The following is an 11,308-nucleotide window of genomic DNA, read 5'->3' on the forward strand; positions in this document are numbered from 1 at the left end:
AAAAATTTGGAAGACAAAATATAAATCTTCTATGACACCATTTTTCATGGATCTAACTTTTGCTGTATTTAAAATCAGGCATAATAAGCACACAGCACATAGAAGTATTCAATAGCATGGACCTCAGGATCTTTGCATTTCATTCTGTGTTCTTCTTGTCTGTGCTATTTAATCTTCCAAAACACAGTTTATGTGCTGTATTTTGTTCCTCTCCTTCTCTTCACTGGAATTACTGGTTCTAATATATTCTAATAAATCTTTGAGACAGATTTATTATTTATTATTATGTTTTTATTGTGGCAAACATGCTAAGCCTGGATTCCCACTGGGGACTGTAATGCTAATAATATCTCTGGTGATGTTCAAGGCAACCAGAACTAGGGCTTTTAAAGAAGGCACAATGAATATTGCCTTAGTACCTTTCTGTATCCATCACGAATGTACTGAGGCATACCCTGAGGGCCACTCTGGCCCTGTTCATGTCAGTGATGCACAGAATCTGTTAAGCTTTTTATCCAGCCAGATGCACAGAAAACTGAGCAGCAGCTGGCTCTAAGACATGTTGAAGAGATGTTCTGTGGCCAGAGCATTACTATACTCTAATGGAGCACACATCATGAGACAGTCCTGTAAAAAGGGCTGTGCATTCTCTCATCAGCTCTTAGGACACCAAGATAAAGGAACTTCAAGGATGGTCTCAGATACATAATCTACTCCCACAGGGTGTACTGAACAGAGATTCTGTACAAACATCTGCATACAGCAATATCTGAAATTTCCTCAGCTGTTGGAGTTTTTAATAGCTACATTTAAATATATTCAAAATCTTGTATTTTGATAAGTTAGAGGTCATATAGACATTACTTTGCCAGTATAATGTCTTCTAATTGTCCCTTACATTGGGGTTCAGTTCACCCAAGTCATCTTTACAACATAATCACTAGTTAGTAGTAAATATTAATTTTTACTTATTAATTAATTTTCATCATTGAATGGTTAATTTTAAGCTGTTGTAGGACTGACCCTAGTATTCAGTGATTATAAAATTAAGTCTGAAAACCACAACTGTATCATACGTCCACCATACCTTTTCTTGCGACAACTAATTGAACAGGTAACAAGGAATTAATAGTAATTTCTGAGTGTAAATGCATCAAGATGTTTACTTAGCCAGCCAAAAATTTCATAAGAATTATGTGGGTAGGGGTGTTATCAAAAAAGGAAACATTTGTAGTAAATAAATAACATGCTCGTTCTCTGTTGGAAAATTTCTAAAGATCTTGTTGATATTGGCAGATTCGTTGCATATTTGTTTGGGGTTTTTTTACAAAGAACACAACACAACTAAAGAGGAAGTAAAATAGAACTTAACTATGTTCTCTGATTACAATTCTGATAGTAAAGTAAATCTGCTGCTCTACTGGTTTGAATCCTAGTTATTCATAATTCTACTAGCACTGTCTAGTCACAAGACACCTTTCTTTGAAAAAGACTACAGTTTGTGCTTAGCATCCCTTAATTCCACTTCACTCTCACACTCTCCCTGTTTGTTTCCATTTTGTTTCTATATCATCAGCACATGAACTAGGAAAAAAGTGACTCATAAAATTATTCTTCTTTTCTAATATATACTTTAGCATAAGAATTAAATTTTCAACAGTATTTTAACTTTCTGTAAGTAATTTCTGGTGCTTATAATATTTTCTATAAAAATACTTCTGTCAATTAATTTGCAAAAAAAAATTGGTTTGCCTTAGGTAAAATTTTATAGAGCTTATGTAAATTTTGCTTCTGTAACTGGACATGGATGAGCAAGCTATTTCCAGCTTCTGACAAACAGTATTCCAATGATTATGATATACAAATTTCTGTTACTTTCTGGGAAAAAAAAATCTAGTCAATGTCTATTAGATGGAAAAATATTTAAGTGTTTAAGCGTGTGGGTTTTCCCTCATATGAAAATTTTACTGACCTGAGGAAAATAACAGCTTTGACTAAGGTTTCTGTCACAGAACTCTGTACTGAAACTTTAATAAAAGAGGTTATTTAATTGAATGAAACTACATATACACATAGCCTGATTAGCATCAATGTCATTGATCTTCTGAGTAAGAATTTCTGTGTTTAGACCTCAAAATGCATACTTCTACAGTTTTAGGCAAGTCATACTGCTCTATTCCAGATAATCCTATTAATGTAAGCTGTGTTCACATACATTCAATCATTCATTTTTCTTCCATTAAATTATATTGAATTGGAGTAACTCACAGGAAGAAAAGATAGCAGGAAATTATGTTGAAACATTCATAAAAGAGGAGCAAGTTGCAAGAACCTTTGTCTAACATCCCCTTGACTTCGCATAAACAGTTTCCATAAAACCAATGCCGTTTATTTCTCTCAGTCAAAGAGCAGCCCTCCTGAAGTATGTCTGTGTTTCCTTTTGAGCTCTTAAATTTATAGAGGCCTCCAGATGCAAAGTGTGTTTAGATGCTGCCAATCTACATAAACAAAAGCACTTCTTCCAAAAGAGGAAAGACATGAATTCAATTCAACAATTCAAGCTGGTGATTTTCAGAAAGGCTTTTTTTTCCTCTTCTGTAGGAATGGAGTAAGATTTCACCCTAAACAACTATAATCGGTCTTTTGTGGTGATGACAATAAGTGAGAATTATTGTGAATGCATGAAAGGTGTCAGGGACTCAGGAAGCCACATACAACCTGCCTTCAGAAAGGCCTCTTATAACAGTGGACTTACTTGAGTCCTTAGAAATAGGCAAATGGTTTACCACTTTATAAACAGAGCTCTTAAAGGGGTTGACTTGCATGATAAATAATTTCAGAAGGAAGGAAGGAAGTCAAAGGAAGAAAGTATTATCCTAATTTTTTATTTTGTGTGGTTTTTTTCACTTTATAACTGGTTGCTGGTGGGCAGGAGCACCTGCTAGATTTGCAGATCTAGCTCTTTCACAGATGAAAATTCCTGTAAAAAATATTTGGGTTTATATCTGCTTACATATTAATACTTATCTCCAGTACAATATTGCACACAGAGCTACCTTGGAAACACATATTTTCTGCTGGAACATAAAGATGCAGATATTGTGTTACTTTGATCTTTAAAGCTGAGAGGTATCTCCGGTTGTTGCACTGTAAGTCAACAAGAAGCCTTGTCCTCAATAAGCTGATGATATTGACAGCAGAATATCACCTTTTTTTACTCAAAGAAGAGTTCAGTGTATCTGTAAAATGCATATAATGATTATTGCCTGCCTCAGTGTGTTGCTTAGCTAAAAACATTTGAGTGACTCCTACAGATGACTCCCCAAGGCAATGACTTTGTGGAGTCTTTGAGACACTGCAAAATTAACAGCTGAGCATGGTATTACTTTTTCATAAAGCAAACAATTCCATCTTGCCATAAAGTAAATTCAAAACCCATTTTCCACAGTGTTTCTGAGCAAGTTCATGCATCTGAAATACCTAATCTTTGTCTTAAACTATTTGCTGAATTTTTGAATCACAGGTTCTATAAACTATTCAGATTGGTGAAGCTCCACCAAGAAATTCAGAAAATATTTGTAGTAAATTAATAACATTCATTTAAGAAAAAAATTGAAAGAGAGAAAGGATTATTCTGCTCACCTGTTCTGAAGTCCTGTCATAACTCCTGAAATTAAACTGTTTTTTTTCCTTTTCATCACATAAGCAAATGTTACCAAACTCATCATAATGAGAATAATATTTATAGTACACCCTAGATAAAGGGGAAGGAGGTCTGCAACAGATAAATAAGGCCGACCCAAATAATTTCTGAAAATCCAAGTACGGCAAAATATACACATATAATAAAAACATCCTTATCTTGTCACACAGAGGTAGAAGATAGCTCATTGCAACATGTGGTGCCAGTATAAGGGTTTCTAATGTCACACAGCAAATCAATTTCTAAATTAAAGAAAAAAAAGCAATTTTATGTTTTAAAAATCTGATAAGATTTCTCCATCTGCCATGTGCTGCAGTTGACAGCTGCTTCCTTTTGCATAGCTAAGTTCAACATGACCTTAGCCAGACAGAGTGTGTAAGGTATAAGGCCATTGTTGAACATATTAGTGGGAAAGTATTAAAGTTTGGCAGAATTTTCTTGCTTTTGCCGTCTGTCTTTTACTCTGATTAATACCTATATCTTTCTATACTGTTCCTGTCTGTCTCATATTTCTTCTCTCTGGTAGATGCCTTTTAAGAGTAGCTTGATTCAGCTGTAGTTGACCTTTAATGGAGCAGTGCTGATTCACATCAAGTTTTTATAGGCTTGCTAGTTTCTGCACATATGTGGAACAGGGGTCCTTTTTGACCTACAGGAGTTACAGAAAGAGACATTTTTGGGGAGGGAGGTTTAGTGGGTATTTTCTTTTATAAGAGCAGTGCTTTTTAAAAAACAAAACAAGCAAGCAAGCAAACAAAAAGCATTTCCTTTATTATAAGAAAGAAGTCCTATACAAATTCAAGAGTGGCAAAAAAGTAAACAATTACTATGCTGAAATTAATATAGGCATAACCATGTTTTGTCACATACACTAAGACCGATTGTACTCTAGCAGAAAAATATTTTTATGAAGGAGATTGGAAAACTTCTGTGGTCGAGTGTCAAATCATCATCATTACTGGCAACATCTGATTTGTCACAGCCTCAGTGTCAATTACAAACACACTCTGGCAAGAAGCTTTTGTCTTTCTGTTTTCTTGCCCTGCCTCCATCTTCCCTCTCTTCATTCTTCATTCTGACATGCTCTTTCTTTTATATTCTTTTCACCATTGGTTTCTTCCCTTCTTCCTTATTTTCTCAGTTTCCAATGACACTGCATTCAATGTCTTAAACATTCCTTTCACCTCTGCCCCTCTGTCATTCTGTTTGTTCCTCCCTACATTTTTGCTCAATACATTTTTCTTCCACCCCTAAAGCCACATTCATCCTTTTTTATCTTTTCTCTAGATCATATTCTCTTCACTTTAACCATTCCTTACACATATATTTTATCCTACAACATGGGTCACGTGCATATGGTCTTCAGATCAGATCATATCTAGTCTCTCTCCTAGGCCTTCCATTTATTTTGGTATACCATTGACAAGAGTGGGAATGACACCAAGTCTTTGCTGATGGCACTTGCAATGTTGCCCAGAGTACATGTTAAGAGTATGGTCCTGGGGTTAGAACACATTTACTGGCCTGCCTTCTCCAAAGTGTTTAGCTTTCTTTTCCAACATGTCATGAAACTGAGTGGACCAGGACAGCAGACAGCCTACAGGCAAACAAAAAAACTGTCCTCAAGACATTTAATTTCCCCTGACCTGCAGTTCAAATATATTATGTGCGCAGAAAGGAAGTTGATACCATTTAAAAATTCCTTACCTGCCAAGTGTGTTTTTGGCAGTGAAACTGTTAAAGTACACACTGCACTGCAGGATCTTCAGATGCTGAGTTCACCCTGTACATGTTTGTTTACCCAGGGAAACTGAAGCTGTGTGCAACACAGTTGGAAAAGTCACAATATGTGGATACAGCTAACCATATAGCCAGAAATACACACCTTATAGAAGAAGAGAACAAACGCTGACAAGCATCTCAAGCTCTTGCTACACTTAGTCATGGTACATTTCTTGTCATGAGCTGGGATGGAATACAAGATCCTGAGAAATACAAAGGAAACCACAAGTAGCTTTAATAATGGTTATATGCTCCAGATGAATGACACAAACATGTAACACATGCTTTGGTGGTACCTATTGCATTAATACTCTGACTTGCTTTCTATCTACATACACATAACACCCAATACCACCATATTGTATGATATGCCTTTCATCTTCGTTCATAATGGATGGCACATGTCCCATTAGCAGGAAAAAAATGCTAAGCCATAAGTATATTGTGCATGCTTGTTCTTAATGTAAGAGTTATTATTTATTGATGGCTTTTATTTGTCCCTGTTCAAAAGAAAGACCACTGAACAGTGGACAACATATAAAAACTCACCTCCACAGATCCTGCTTTTGCCTTCATGCATGAAAAATATTGTACAAAGGGTCACGGTCCATCTTTAATTCATCCCACTAACATTCTGGTTGCACTACCTTTCACTTAGGATTCTCCTATTTTGTATGTAGCCACTTTAACAAGTTTGTGTCTGCAGTTTTGTTGCAGTGTTAGCATTATGCAAATCCTTTTCAGTCGTTTTTGTTTTGATTTTTTTTTTATTTTTTCCTACTGTAGTGAGCCATGCTCTGCTCCTCAGAAGTATAATAAAATGTATGTGGCTGAGATAATCTGCCAAAATGTTCTTGTTTGGCAAGATAAATTCTAACTTTTCCTTCTTTGGACTTGGTCTCCTTTTTGGGTATCCTTACTGCTTCTCTGGCTGTTAATTTTACAAGATTTATTTGAAGGATCTAAGCATTCATACCCAATTTTACCAGGCATAATTTTTTGTTTACATGTATTGACTCTCCTCAGCAGATTAACCTGGCCTCTTTAATATCTATGCAGATAACTCTGTATTTGGTTTTAAAGAAGGAAGGAAGATTGCAGTTGCAATTGTCAATTTGTTTGCAGTTGTCAATTTTTTTATGTTCACTTAAGAAGCAATAAATACACCTTATAATGACCAAAGACGGGTGGTAGATCCTCTCTTGGGTCTAAAGTAGATCACTGCCCAGCAGAAAATACTAATTGTGAAATTTAGTGTCTTCCAGTTGTTATATTCCTTGATTTGTTTGGTGCTCGCTGCTGACGTTTGAGTCTAGTTGGATTTTTTGTGTGTGTTTGGGATGGGTGAGGGTTTTTTGTTGTTTCTTTTATTTTCTTTTTTTTTTTCGTGTGTGTGTGTATGTGTGTGCGCGCGCGTGTGTGTGTGTGGTTTTGGGTTTTTGTTTGATGGTTTTTGTTTTGTTGTCTTTTTTGTCGCCTGAAACCCCGTTGCGAAGGTCAGCGAGGCGCAGGGGAGGAAAGCGAGACTCTCGGGAAGACAGCTAGGCAGTGCCTTCTTCCGCACGGCGGAATTCGGAGTTGGTGAGACACGAGCGGGGCAGGGCAGAGGGTGGCACCGGCGAGCCCACCGTCCGAGGGAAGGCAGCCCCAGTCCTTCGGGCAGCTGCCGGCTCCCCCGCCGCCCTGCCTCCCTCCTCCCTCCGCGGGCCCGCACAGCCGGGCTCCCTGCGGAGCTGCTGGCCCGGGGAGCGGAGCGGATCGGCCCGCTCTCTCTGCCCGGCCCGGCGAGATGCGCCGCGGTGGCCGGAGCCCTGCGGCCGGAGCAGGCGTGCCGAGGGCGGGCGGCCCTCCCGCCCCCGCGGCCCCGCGCCCGCCTCGGCTGTGGCTCTGCTGCCGAGCTATGGTTACTGTCGCTGATGAGGACCACGTTATTAATTTTTTAGGTGGGGGGAGGGTGGTGTTTCGGGTTTTTTTCCTTCCCAAAGCCCCCGTCCAGAGACGGGGCTGCGGGCTGTTTTCCTGGGACGTGAAGAAACGACCACTGTACCAGCACTAAAGATGGGATGTTGGTTGAGGCTATTTCGGAGAGGAAAATTTCCCAAGGGAATCATCCTGTTTATGAGGGGGTAGAATTGGGGTGTTCCCTAAGCACATTATGGCAGGATAGGGACAGGGTCGTGAGGGACAGGGTTATTCCGCTGCTGCCATCCCCTCTCTCCAGCCAGTTTCGTCCTTGATGTGGGACGAGCGTCCATTGGGACCGACGCAGGGCCGGGCTCGGGTCATTGCCTCCCCGCCACCGCCCACACAGACCCCGTGGCCGGCGAGGGGAACGAAAGGGCCCGATCACACTGGTGGGACCCCCATCAGAGCCGGGACTTGAAAGTGGGCCTGAAACTCCCTCGCTGCCTTGAGATTTCTGTTCACCCCGGAGACAAAATCGTCGCTGTATTTCCTGTCCTCGAACACTTCCTGACACTGGGAAGATAACAAAGGGGAAAGTTTAAAGCAATAAACATCCCCAAACTGCCTCGCTCCCCGTGTGCGTCCGGGGCTGCCTGCTCTTAAGCCAGGCAGCACTCAGCTGACGAGAAACTGGGTTTTTCCATGCCTCGGCCCGACCCGCGCTCTGACACCTCCTTTACATCTTTTGGGGGCCTTCCTATCCCCAGAATTTTGCGGGGATTTATTTTCCCCACCTGCCAAAGACCTTACTCCCCTGTCTAGGCTACCCGTGCCAGCGTGTCCACTTCTGTCTGGACGAAAAAGCGGATGCGGTGATGCCGGTCAGTCCTGTGGAGACGCTCCGAGTCTTCGGGAACTCCGAGAAAGGCTCTAGGAGAGAAAGGATGGCTGCGTTCTGCTTTTCTTTTATTTTCTTTTTCTTTTTTTAATTTTTTTTCTTTTTTTTTTTTTAATTATTATTAAACAGTAGCAGGAATTAATAAGCTTGATTGTATTATTAAAAGCCAGAAAGGTTTCCTGGGTGTGCAGAAGCTCACTGACAGGTTTTCTTCTGTTTTGATAGATTTAGTGCTGTTATGGTACACTTCTCCCTCACATGCAGTAGCTAAGACTTGAAGATTAAAGATCGCACACCTCTAGATGAGTCAAAGCCTACACCCCGGAGCAGCTAATTCATTTCGTGATTGATTTCCCCGCTGAGCTGCTTCCAGTTTCAGCCTTGCGCGAAACCTCTTCCCCTCTCGGCACATCCACCGCACGGTCTCCTCACCACCTTCCGCAAGACAGCGAGGGGAAATCTGAACCTCTGGGAACCTCAATTCCAGACACTTCTTGCAAAGCATCTTTCTGGTCCAAAGCTCCTCAAGTTTTAAACCGGAGCAGACTCAAGGAGTGTTTCTGCGTGCCCGACTGGCGAGGCTGCGCTGAGCCACCGCCATGCCGTGGGACAAAAATAGCTCTTCCGACAGGAGTGGGAGATTCGCTGCGTCCTGCGGCCAGGTCCCCTCTTCTGAACCCCGGGACGGTGAACGCGACAAGCCCCGAGGGCGGCCGAGGAGCCCTTGCTACCCCTGCGCACCCGGCGCACGGCCGCCGCAGCCCGGTGCTGCCTCAGCCCTAGCAAGGGCATCTCACCCTTCTCTCCAGCCCCTAGAGAACCCACATCCTCTCTCCCGAAATCAGCAACACCTCCTAAATAATTTCCCAAAGCTGATTGGTTTTGGTTTTTTTTTTCTCTCCTGGGAAACGTCCTAGTTTTTGCCACTAAGCAAACTCAGGACAGAATTTATAGCGGTACTTTACGGGACGAAAAGGGTTAATCGTCACTGTCGGGTTGGGGGTTGTATTTTTTTTTTTTTTGCCCCCGTTCCCTTTCCTCGAATGCATATAATCTCATTTCAGCCCCTCAACGTGATGAAAGCTATTGATTTCTGTGTAGAGTCACCGACTTTTAGCAGACTTTCCCAGCCCCCATCCCAAAAGTAAATAAATACGATAGAGGGGAGGGAAAAAACATGTATTTTCGGAAGTGTCTCATATATGTACAAATCTCGGTTTACGTCTTTCTATTCACGTGTATACTGATATCCTTCACCAGGGTTTTCCTCTAAATACCTTATTCATTGAAACTGGCAGTTCCACTCATTATTCCACTCCCTTAAACCTGATTCTGATGCTGGCTAAATATAGAGCTTCGCCTTACTGGTAACGCGAATCGAATACACAGCAAGCAAATCAGTAGCACGAGAGAGGAAAAAACCCCTTGATCAAAGCCCTCCTTTTTTCCCAATCCTGGTTTGTGGGGCGGAGACAGGTTTCTCTCTTATTGCACATCATTTGCAAAGATCAAGCTTAAACTGCAGTCACCTCTCTCAGAAGTAGTAGTTAAACCAAAATTTTGGCAATAGGGGTTAATAGAATTACAATCAGATTGAATTATTTTCAATCAAGTGTATAACGGTGAAAAATAAGATGTTTTATTTCAAATCTGGGAGGGGCTGTACTTTAAGCAAGTTAATTTTTTTTTTTTAAATAAATACAAACACCTAAGCGGGAAAAATTGCATAAAATGTAGTACGGGAAAACACCTCTCTTCGAGTCTCATAAAATCGTGGAATTTTCTTTTTCTCAGTCATTGGGTGATTTTTAATTTTTTTTTTTTTTTAATTACTCGGACGTTTTCTCAGCTCGCAGCACGCGAGGTCACCCCGGGGGGAGGTGGTGGGGTGGGGGGCGGAAAGAGGCCCCTGCGCGCCCCTCGGGGCGGGGTAGAGGATGATATTTGCCGCGCACCCGGAGGAAAGACACAAAAGGTCCGGCGGGCGCGCACCGCGCGGGGCCGCGCTCGCTCGCCCCGCGGCCAGCAGAGGTCGCCGCGCCGCCTGCGCGGGGAGAGGCCGGGCGGGCACCGCGCTGCGACCCGCGCAGCGACTCGCGCTGCTCCCCGCGCAGCGACCCGCGCAGCGACCCGCGCAGCCACCCGCGCAGCGACCCGCGCTGCTCCCCGCGCAGCCACCCGCGCAGCGACACGCGCAGCCACCCGCGCAGCGACCCGCACTGCTCCCCGCGCAGCCACCCGCGCAGCGACCCGCGCTGCGACCCGCGCAGCCACCCGCGCCAGCCCCGGCCGCAGCGGCAGGGCCGGCAGGGGCACGGGCAGAAAGCGGACGAGCGGCGCAGGGACGACGCTGCAGCCGTGGATTTCAGTGAAATTGGCTATCCCTAAAGGTTTGCCCCAAACTCGTGCCAGGCTGTGCGGAGCTGCCCGGCTCAGAAGTCTTTCAAACTGCTTTTTTTGCTTTACTTAACTAACAGAGAGATTTACAGCTACTATTCTGATACCTCAATGGCTAAGTTTTCATAGTTACACGTATACTAGTATTTTCTATATATGCATGTACACCAACATCCCCACATGTATATACCGCCAGTTTCTTGGGTGTGGAAGTGATCACCCAGAAGAGTTGCATTTCACACCGTTTATTTAAACGTCGAATATGTAAATTAACAGTGTGCGCGTGTTTACAACCATATCTTTACCTCCTGACACTATCTTGAGATCATTTCAGGCTAGGTTAGTTATCTCCGCAAGCGGCAACACTGGGTCCCGCTTCTTGTTTGAAATAAACCTGGAGGGTGTGTTTGCTCCCTCAGCTTCGGAAAGGAAAACATCTTGCAAAGTAAGTTAGAAATGCAAGATGGTCCGTTGATTAGTAGCTCTCTTAGCAGCAAATGCGAGTTTCGGAACTATTTCTTGGCTGTCTCATCGCAATCAGACTTCCTCGTGGAAAATTATTCTGCATGAGTACGGCTTTGCCTCTCGTAGACCCAAACTCTTGCCTTTTAGAAACGTGGGAC

This window comes from Passer domesticus, chromosome Z, assembly GCF_036417665.1.
Source record: "Passer domesticus isolate bPasDom1 chromosome Z, bPasDom1.hap1, whole genome shotgun sequence".
Classification (NCBI taxonomy): domain Eukaryota; kingdom Metazoa; phylum Chordata; class Aves; order Passeriformes; family Passeridae; genus Passer; species Passer domesticus.